We start from the raw sequence: 11,410 nt of genomic DNA, 5'->3' as shown, positions 1-11,410 counted from the left end.
CTCTGTATTCAAGGATTACTTCTGGCAGTACCCAGGGGTCACATGTGGTGCCGTGCCTGGGATTGAACCTAGACTGGCTATATGCAAGGCAAGCACCCTGGGACCTGCTGTATAAACTCTCCAGTCACTTGGCTTATTTATCCCCTCCCAGACCTCTCAATTCCTCTCTCAGTCTTTTCCTTCCATCCCTTTCCTTTTCTTTATGGATCTGGCATTGAAACAAATATCATCTGTGTAAGGCAGGTGTTTTTACCTCTGAGTCACTTCCATGGTTCCCTTTATCTTTTCTTTCTCCTTAATTTGTGAAAATAATATTCAGCAAAAGGAACCAGTATGACAAATAGCTAAAATATTTTTAAAAACTTTCCTATGGACATTGAAAAATGACTCCTACTCAGAAACGCATTATGTGCTACCAAAAACTATCCTGGAATCACCTTCTGGCCTGTACCCATCCCATCCCAAATCTAAGGTGTGATCCTCATATCCTGGACACTGGAGGTCTTTTCTAATTGCTCTGTACTCATGTCCCTGGGTGTTGAAATATTTGGAAGCTTCACAGTGCAGTGTTTCTGAATCTTGCCTATCCTTCTTTTCTGGCTCTTGCATGTCTCCTCCTAACCTCCCTGCAGTCAGAACCACTTGTTTCCACTGGCAAAGCCCCATTTTCTGAAAAGGCTCTGGAATAGTATGTCCCTATAAAAATATACTGAATATTTGTGTCTGAATCTTGGTCCTATACTAGGCAAACCAGAAAGATGAAATGAATAAAGAATCCATGTGGTACATGTCTCAGAAGTCATTTGTGTCTAAGAATCTTGGAGGCCCAAATATCTAATGAAATTGTTGCGTTGGGGGCCTGTTTTTCAGGTATGACCCAAGGACTCCTCAGTGAGGGAATAATTTTGGCATTCAAGAGATTTAACCTCCAGGAATCACTGTCAGAAGTCCTCAGGTCTGTCCCTGAGGTCCTAGGCAAGTCGGGAAATAGTGATGTCAGGTGAGTGATCCCAGATGCCCAAGATCTAGATTATGCTAGTTTCATTTTGTGCTCTCCATGTTTTCTGCTCTGGCCCCTCCTCAACAATCACCCTTTGGCTCAGCTGGATGGCTGGGAGAAATGTCCTATGGGCATTGAGGCTGAGACAAGGAGATGCTGAAAGAGGAAGGTTGTTTCCCATCAGTGAGAACATACCAGTCTCCTCCCATATCTGCCTCCACCTCTCCCTTTGAGCCCTGCTTCTGTGGGGGATTAAGTGATCAAATGTGGAAAATGCTTGCATAGCATACCCCCTCCTCTATGAACCCCTAATGGATGGTCACTATGGCAAACACCTCTCCTACTGGGTAGTGGGGAGGGGTGTCATAATCAGTGACAACACTCAGATCCCTCTCTGCAAACCACCCACTCTTCTCCAAGCTTCTCCCTTCACTCCAACTAATGCCCACTATACCCATTCAACTTCTCTGATACCCTAAACTTGCCCTAGGCTTCTCTCTGCCACCCCACAGCCAGCCCGTGTCAACTCTGCTCCCCCAGACATACCCAGGCATCTTGAGCTGTTCTCTGCCTTCTAGATCTAATTCATGGAAGTCTCTGTAAGCACAGACTATAAAGGCCTCTAAGTTTTGTCCTCACCACTTGACCCTAATTTCCTATGCAATGTAGCCCTGGCTACCCTTCTCACCTCCTACTTCCCCACCTTCAGTGTTCACCAACCGTGTCACTCCTGTCATCCTGCAAACTTTCAGCAATGTTTCAGCCTCAGGTTTCTTCATCCTTCCTCTGGCTTCTGCCAGGCTGACCTCATGAGTGGTCAGGACCATCATCAGTGACTCTGCCCAAATGCCAACTCTGATGACAAGTCTTCTTAACTTCCCTTTCCCTCCTCTTTTTTCACTTTCTATTCTTCCCCCAAAATAGGGGGAAATGTTTACATTCATAAGGTTCTATATGACTCAGGCACTTCTACACCAATCACCTGCCACATTTTCTAGGCTTGCAGTGGCTTATTGTTTAACACATAAGTACCATACTCCCTACGGACACATTCTATAAGGCTTTCCATCTTTTACTAATGATAATTTTCCTTATTTTGACCTACTTGATGAGATGCTTCTTTTGGCTTAGGGCTATATTGCCAGTGTTTACAGTACATGATAGCTGTACAATAAATGACATGTTGAATGAGCATGTGGTTAGTGCAAGGTACCTGCCTTTGCATAAAGTGGAGCCCACCTGGGGTGGGAGCCATGACCTTCCTCTGATGTGCTGTTTCTCTGTCCAGGGTAGAGCTGATAGAGCCTCATCTCCGTTCAGTATCATTTTTGAAAAGCTCTTCTGGAAAAGGTGCAGATGTGCTTATACCATTGGAATATTCTATAGAAATGAAGTAAGTTATAGCTGCCATCCACTCTGGTATCTATGGCATCAATGATGTGTGTATGAGAGAGAGAGAGAGAGAGAGAGAGAGAGAGAGAGAGAGAGAGAGAGAGAGAGAGACCCATGCTGGTCTCTATGGTACCAACGGTGTGTGTGTGTGTGTGTGTGTGTGTGTGTGTGTGTGTGTGTGTGTGTGTGTGTGTGTGTGTGTGTGTGTGTGTGTGTGAAGTATGTACCTCCCCTTCTTGATCCCTTGCAGAATTAGGACCCTGTAGAATACTCGCAGGCTTGGGAACACAGGAGAAAGGAGCAGTTTTCTCTTCCCTACTTCATCCAAGTCTCTGATCCTCATTTATTTGGAGGTCACAAGAGTTCTCTCAGCTCTGTGGCAATATGACCTAAAACAGAAATGTAGGTTATGTTCTAGCTCCCAGCCTGTGGCATAATTGTCTGCCACTGCCTAGAGATGGTGCATTGGTGTGTTAGGCTTTGTTTAAGTAATTTCAGAGGGCAGAGGTGTGGGGGTCCTTGGGACCTTGGATTCCCCACCCCTGCTCTCTGAATTTGCTTGTCTACTTCTTTCATATGTTCTTTCATATGTTTCAACTCTGACCTGTGGTACTTGGAGAAAAGCCTTCCCAAGGTTGTGAGAGGCAAACTTGATCATCAACAGAAACTCCATTCAAGTTGTGGATTATTCACTTTGGTAGGGCACAGTACTTGCAATCAACCTGTTCCAGGGTCAATGGTCACAGGTGTCAGTGAGATACTCTGAATGCCACTTACCTGCTGAGCCATAAATTGGAAGTAAGACTCAGACTAAACTATTCTCTTTCTAGTCTGGAATCACATCTTTTGAAAAATAATTCTAAATTTTTAAAAATTATTTTTCTTCTTATTGTAACTGAGGTACAGTATATTTGCAGTTTTGATGTATAGTTAAGCACCTTCACCACCACTCTCATGCCCCTTCTTTTCTGAGGAAATACCTTTAACAGGTTGATTTTATGAGTCCTTTGCAGATAAGGGAGATGCTCATTCTAGAGGGTGTTAATAAGTGCCAACTTTCTCACCAGCCCAAACTCTTTCCTTCCAAAGGTTTCCAGGTATGCCAGCCCTAAAATCAACTGGACGAACAACTATGAGTGTCAGAGTTTATCTGAAGAAGGATTTGAACGGCAAATACCAAATCGGCTTTGAGAACTGCAGACTCCTGCCTGATTCTGTGAAGGTTCACCCAGCTGCTTTGTGAGTTCTTCACCGTTTTATCTCTGGGTCCAGCTGATTATGAAGAGGTCCCAGTGAGTCTTCATCTAAAAGATATGCCAGTAAAACATACAATTCCTTTTGTGAGCAGGTGGTGTATATATATATACACATAATTATATATATTTTATAGAAACATTTGTTCATTTAAATTTTGTTTCTTAAAAGCATAGTTTCAGGAATGTGAAAAGTAATCTATTATATGAAGGGAAAAAGCAGGATCCTCAACTATTAAGTTATTTCTGAATTTTAAAAACTATTGTAGCTAATCATGTGTCTTTGATATCAGAAAGATCTTTAAAAATAAAAGTATTTCCTTATTAAAAAGTATAAAGAATTTTACAGCATCACATTTCAAGGCATATAATTTTTTTGTTTTTTAGTTTTGTTTTTTGGGGGCCATATTCAGCAGCTCTTAGGGCTTATTATTTTACTCTGTTCAGGGGTCTTACCTGGAGGTGCAGACCATATTTGGGGTTTGCTGTATGCAAGGCAAGTGACTTACCCCTCTTTTATCTCCCCATCCATTCTGGCATACATGGAATTCTAGATCACTTACTAAATTCTTGCCAAAAGAACTGAACTGAGGCATGTACTTCTACATGGTGCTGATCAAATTTCCTCACCCAACTAGCAACCATTTTATGCACCACCACAGCTTTCCTCTTCAGAAGAAGGTGCAAGATCCTAGACGAGCTTTTCTCTTTCTCTCCACTCCTAGCAGAGCAAAGACTTTATCATGGGGTTTTAGAAGAGGTTTTGGTCTACACCCAACTCAGACTCATTGATTTCTTCAAGAGCTGCAACCAGAAAGGAAGTGAATTCAGACTCTCCATTCTCCAAGCACTATCTATTAAGCCCCAATTATTCACCCCAAATTACTGTTAAGGAACTTATTTGGACTTATTTTAGTCACAGATATAGTGACAGTGGAATAACCCTAGGAATTTTTTTGTTTTGTTTTGATTTTTGAGAGGGTCACAACCAGTGCTGCACAGGGGTTACTCCTGGCTTTGCGCTCAGGAAATCACTCCTGGGAGGATCATATGAAATGCCGAGATCAAACTACCATCTGTCCTGAATTGGCTACATGCAAGGCAAAGGCCCTACCGCTGTGCTATCTCTTGGCCCCAAGGAAAGCAGTTTTCACTTGTGAATAAACTCAGCCTGCATGTCTCAAAACAAAACAAAACAAGACTTTTATCATGCATACTCCTTTTGTAGAGTATCAGAATTTTCCCCTTTTTATCAGCAATAATTTTAGTATTTTATTCTAAATTTATACTCTCTTATTTTTATAATTACTTTCTGGAAAATTTATTTAGTCTTTATTTACTTCTTTTGGCTTAAGGTCCATACTTGCAGTGTTCTGGGGACTAGGTGATGCTGGAGATCAAGCCCAAAACTCCAGCATGCAAAGCATGCATTAAGCCCAATGTGCTAACTTCCAAGCTGCAAGTTTTATTTTTATTTATTCATTTTTGTTTGTTTTATGCAAGGGATATACCATGTCTTCCTACTTGGGAAGCCTGTGCTTTATTACTGAGTTACCTCCTGGTCCCATTCAAATTTTCTTTTAATTTAGACCCTCATCCATGATGAACTCTAAATCATGGTCACTATTAATCTGTGTTCCATGTTACCCTTTTCATTTATAAATTTTACATTTTGATTCCTCCCTTGATTATAGTTTTGAGCAAGATTTGGATATAGAAGTCATTCTGGGGCCCGGAGAGATAGCACAGCGGCGTTTGCCTTGCAAGCAGCCGATCCAGGACCAAAGGTGGTTGGTTCAAATCCCGGTGTCCCATATGGTCCCCCGTGCCTGCCAGGAGCTATTTCTGAGCAGACAGCCAGGAGTAACCCCTGAGCAACGCTGGGTGTGGCCCAAAAAAAACCAAAAAAAAAAAAAAAAAGAAGTCATTCTGGATTCCTGCAGGTCTGATAATGGCCTTCTGCAATGTTTAGGCATAAGTGGGAATGAGACCAGAGAGGAACATCATGGAATCCCAGGCAGATATCCCTAGGAAGTTAGTCACTATGATGACTTCCTTTGTGGTAGATCAGTTGCTTTATACACAAATTTTTGATAAAATCAACAAACTTTTGATTTGAACATTAAACCAAAAGGCCCTTCCCTATAAAAGTGAGGCACAGGACATAGACAGTTGGAGCAAAAGAATGTATGTGGAAAAGGAAAAGCTGGCGTAAGCCAGTGTTGTTTTAGTATATTAATTAATGAGTCCTAGAGTTGGTAGGGGAACGGTGAAGCCTTTCTGGGCTCTACCTGGCTCCTACAGACCCTACAGCCTGGCAGGTCTGAAAGTTGCAGGGTGAGGGCAGAGAGATTCACAAAGCAGTTCAGATGAAGTTCCAGGAGTCAGCCAGCTTTATTTCATAGTCCCTACCGCCATGGACACCTCCTCACATGGCCTCCATACTAAGCCTTTTCCTAGCAGCTACTTCTCCCCTCTACTCGGCTCTCTTGGCCTCTGTCTCCCTTTCAGCTGCTTTTTCCAGTTTCCTAACTGGCTTCCAGGCTGACCAACTCCCTCTGGTGATGCTACTGCTGCTGAATCTGTTGCTGAATATCATTGTTGATTCTCACTTCTGCCTATTCTCGCTTCTGCCATTCACTTCTCACACTTCTCTCTCTAACTCTCCTTATCCTCACTCTCTCCCCCCATGCAGACTCCTCTACCCACCCATTCCTGATGTGGGCAGTTCTGGTCATTCAGGTGGGATAAATAAGAAGTTAGAGGAAAGGATACACGCAGCCAGGAAGTGTTTTTCAAAGAAAGTCAGATGACTGAACCCAAAAGGGTGGTAGAAAAAAAAAAGCGACCTAAAACACAAGAATAAAATAGGCACAGAGAAGAAGGATTATAGGAAACAATGAGAAAGGGCAAGGTTATTATTTAATTTGAAAGATTAATTTTAGGGAACCCTGAGACTTGGGAGGGAACTGAAGGGAAAGCTGGGTGATGAAGTATTAAGGGTTTAAGAAATATGTATCAGGCAATTTGGAATCAATTGAGAAGCACATGACATAAAGAATGGAGAGTTGGGGATAAATTAACCAATTTTACAAACTACTTTGATTCTTTTATTCAAAAGATTCTCAATTGTGACTCCACCACATGCCAGAGTTGAGAATATTGTGAGAAACTTGATAACACAGAATTTGGGAGATAAAGTAAGTATGTAAATTTGACTTTATGATTTGACTTTTGAATCTGGGACCCAGACCGTAGCAGGTTGAGTCTTCTTAAATAAAGTAGGAGAAAAACTTCCCGGAAGAAGCATTAGAGAGAAAGTGACACTTATTAAGCTCTTGTTCAGAATCACATCTGATTAAATTGTGTTCCAAAAGTATTTAATTTCTTAAGCCAAAATCAATATGTCTGTGACCAGAGGTGTGTTGATAAGCCTTGCCAAGATTCCATTTCTTTATATGTAAAATAAATATAAGTGTTTGTAATTTAATAGCTAATATTCATTAAGCCTGCAGGCACTCATGGTTATTGTTTCATTTTCCACTTCATTTTCAGTATTCTAGGTTCCAATATTATATCCACTTAAAGAAAACTTTTAAAAAGAGCTAAAGTTTTACTAAAGTGGCTATGATTGCCAAATGTCCCCAGGGAAGTCTGCCCCCACTTTTAGGGGCCAACTGTCTTATGATAGTTGACTTAGAACAGTGCTTCTCAAATAGTGGGGTGCGCCCTCCAAGGGGGTGCGAGGCTCCCTAAAGGGGGGTGCATTTGACCTTAGCAAACACTGTCATAACAAGCTAAGCCCCGTGTTTCTGTTTCTGTATGTCTCTGGAGCTGAGAGTCGCTGCTTCCAACCCCGCTTTGAAAAGCTATGCATTGCAAAACATGCTCATCGTAGCCATTAATCCAGACATCATCTCTGATTAAAAAATCAGCTCAAATTATTTTATATATTTTTGTTTTTCTGGTTAAAGTTTTTTTAAATAAAGATACTATTTACAGTTGTGCGGGGGGATTGCAAAAATGTTTTCTTCTTCTTAGGGGGGCATGACAGAAAATAATTGAGAAGCACTGACTTAGAAGAACTTGCCTTAATTACTCCCACTGAGGAGAATTGTGAGTCCTCCCAACTCTGCCTTTTTCTTTTGTCTTTCAGCTATGCCCCATCATTACCTCATGGCTTAATAATCTGACTCCAAGAGTTGCTGGTGAAATGACAAGTAAGTTTCAAAGGAAGGCAAGGTTAGGAATTCGTTGAGAAAACATCTGAACTCTGGCTACATCCTTCTCTTCTTCCTCATGCTTCTCTAAGACCAAGTCTTAGAGGCAGAAAGGTCCCTAATAACAAACCTAATCAATTTAGCTTCCATTTACTGAGTGCAAAGCGAAGCATTTAGCCTGTATTATCCATTGAGATTCCATCACCACTAAGTACAATTTAATCAACAGCTAAGTTCATTCAATTCCATCTGGTCCCCAATGCCTAGAAAAGCTGACGTATGAATGGCAGCTTTTGTATTCAAGAAAAACTAACAGATGTTTTCTTCCTTTCTTCTCCCCCTAAATTGTATGATGTTGCACCATGAGCAGAAAATTGGCCTAAATTTTGCCAAGAGAAAAACTGTTTTTAGTAATCGTTACCTCCAAACACCCAAAGTTTTCATGTCTGGCAAAATCAAAGGCAATGAATAAGAAAGTCTGAAATTCCGCTAGAGGTCTTTGATGAGATTCTGAAAACCAATTGAATTACTGAGTTGAAAGGACTCATCCTTATTCCCTAGTCCTCTCAAGTGTTTAATGTTGAAATTCTTTATTTTTTAAATAATATTTTTATTTAAACACTGTGAATAAAAACATGATTGTAGTTGGGTTTCAGTCACCAAAAACAAAAACAAAAAAACAACACCCCCCTTCACCAATGCAACATTCCCATCACCAATTGCCTCTATCTCCCACCACCCCCCCCCCCCCGCCTGTATTCGAGACAGGCATTTTACATCTCTCATTCATTTACATTGTCATGGTAGTTGTTAGTGCATCATTTATCTAATTGCACTCACCACTCATTGAGGGGAGCCGGTCCTTCCAGCTCTCATCTCTGGGCATTATTACTAAAATGTCTTTTATTCTTCTTAAAACCCATAGATAAGTGAGACTATTCTGTGCATCTCTCTCTCCTTCTGACTTATTTCACCATCATAATAGTTTCCATGTCCATCCATGTATAGAAAAATTTCATGACTTCATCTCTCCTGAAGGCTGCACAATATTCCATTGCGTATATATACCACAGTTTCTTTAGCCATTCATTTGTTGAAGGACATCTTGGTTGTTTCCAGAGTCTGGCTATTATAAATAGTGCTGCGATGAATATAGGTGTGAGGAAGGGATTTTTGTATTGCATTTTTGTGTTCCTAGTTTATATCCCTAGAAATGGTATAGCTAGATCATATGGGAGCTCAATTTCCAGTTAGTTTTTTGTTTGTTTGTTTGTTTGTTTTTGTCACACCCAGTGACACTCAGGGGTTACTCCTGGCTATGTGCTCAGAAATCGCTCCTGGCTTGGGGGACCATTTGGGACTCTGGGGGATCGAATGGCAGTTTGTCCTAGGCTAGCACCGGCAAGGCAGATTCCTTACTGCTCCGTGCCACCGTTTTGGCCCCAATTTCTAGTTTTTTGAGGAATCTCCTTATTGTTTTCCATAAAGGCTGGACTAGACTGCATTCCCACCAACAGTAAATGAGAGTTTCTTTCTCCCTACATCCCTGCCAGCACTTATTGTTCTTGTTCTTTGTGATGTTGAAATTCTAATTTTTTAAATGTTTCTCCAATAAACATTTTCCTGGTTTCTACTTCTATTCCTCCTATCAACAGGGAGTGTCCAGAAAGAGATAAGAAGCTTGAGGCAGTTAATTTGGGCATGTATTACAGCTACCAAATTCTAGTTTCCAGGTTTCATTCAAGGTAAATGTGAGTGGTAAGCTCAACTAACATCTTTTCTCTATTGCTACTGAGCTGCCACTTGGGTATTTTTTGTTTTGTTTTGTTTTGGGGGCCACATCAAGCAATGCCCATGAGTTGCCCTAGGCTCTATACTCAGCATTCACTCCTGGTAGGTTTAGGGGAATAATATGGAATATTGGAGATTAAACCCAGGTTAGCGGCTTGTAAGGACAGTGTCCTACTGTCTGTACTATCACTCTGGCCTCTGAGCTGCCACTTTGGGGAAGGGCCAGAAAACTGGAGACTCTAGCTGCTATAATGACAGCCTCCTCCTTGGTATCATTTCAATGTATTGATTTTAAGTGGTTTTGGAGGAATTAGTTGTCACCAATTTAAGGATGAGGAAACTGAAACCTGGAACTAGTTAGCAAGGTGATCTCTGATCCTTCTACACTTTCACTGTTTTTTTTTTTAAATAATATTTTTATCTAAACACCGTGATAACAAACAAGATTGTAGTTGGGTTTCACTCATAAAAAAAACACCCCCTTCACCAGTGCAACATTCCCACCATCAATGCCCCCTATCTCCTCCTCCCCCACTCTCTGCCTATGTTCTAGACAGGCATTCTACTTCTCTCACTTATTAACATTGTCATGGTAATTGTTAGTGTAGTTATTTCTCTAACTGCACTCACCACTTTTTTTGGTGAGCTTTATATAGTGAACCCATCCTTCCTGCTCTCATTTCTGGGCATTGTTACAATAATATTTTTTATTTTTCTTAAAACCCATAGAAAAGTGACTATTCTGTTTCTCTCTCTCTCTCTCCCCCTCTGAGTTATTTCTCTCATCATAATAGATTCCATGTCCATCCATGTTTAGGAAAATTTCATGACTTCATCTCTCCTGACAGCTGCATAATATTCCATTGTGTATATGTACCACATTTTTTTCAGCCATTCATATGTTGAAGGGCATCTTGGTTGTTTCCAGTGTCTGGCTATTATAAATAGTGCTGCAATAAATATAGATGTGAGGAAGGCATTTTTGTGTAGCATTTTTGTGTTCCTATTTTATAGCCCTAGGTATTGTTGGATCATATAGAAGCTCAATTTCCAGTTTTTGGAGGAATCTCCATATAGCTTTCTATAAAGGCTGGATTAGATGGCATTCCCATCATCAGTAAATGAGAGTTCCTTTCTCCCCACATCTCCACCAGTTCTTGTTCTTTGTGATATATGCCAGTCTCTATGGTGTGAGATGGTAGCTCATTGTTGTTTTGATTTGCATCTCCCCAATGATTAGTGATGTGGAACATTTTTTCATGTGCCTTTTGGCCATTTGTATTTCTTGTTTGAGATATTGCCTGTTCATGTGTTCTCCCCAATTTTTGATGGGGTTAGATATTTTCTTCTTGTTCAGTTCTGTCAGTACCTTGTATATCTTAGACTTTAGCCCCTTATCTGATGACTATTGGGTGAATAGTTTCTCCCATTCTGTGGGTGGCTTTTGTATTCTAGGCACTATTTCCTTTTAGGTGCAGCAGCTTCTCAGCTTAATGTATGTCCCATATGTTTATCTCTGCTCCCACTTGTTTGGAGAGTGCTGTTTCCTCATTGAAGATGCCTTTCGTCTCAATGTCATGGAGTGCTTTCCCTAAGTGTTGTTCAATATCCCAATAAACCTTATTGTTTCGGGTCTGATATCAAGGTGATTAATCCATTTGGATTTGACCTTTGTGCATGGTGTTAGATGGAGGTCTGAGTTCACCTTTTTGCAAGTGGCAACCAGTTGTCCCAATCACCACTTGTTGAAGAGG

The sequence above is a fragment of the Suncus etruscus genome, chromosome 9 (assembly GCF_024139225.1).
Source record: "Suncus etruscus isolate mSunEtr1 chromosome 9, mSunEtr1.pri.cur, whole genome shotgun sequence".
In the NCBI taxonomy this organism is placed as follows: domain Eukaryota; kingdom Metazoa; phylum Chordata; class Mammalia; order Eulipotyphla; family Soricidae; genus Suncus; species Suncus etruscus.
This window is presented reverse-complemented; position numbering follows the sequence as displayed.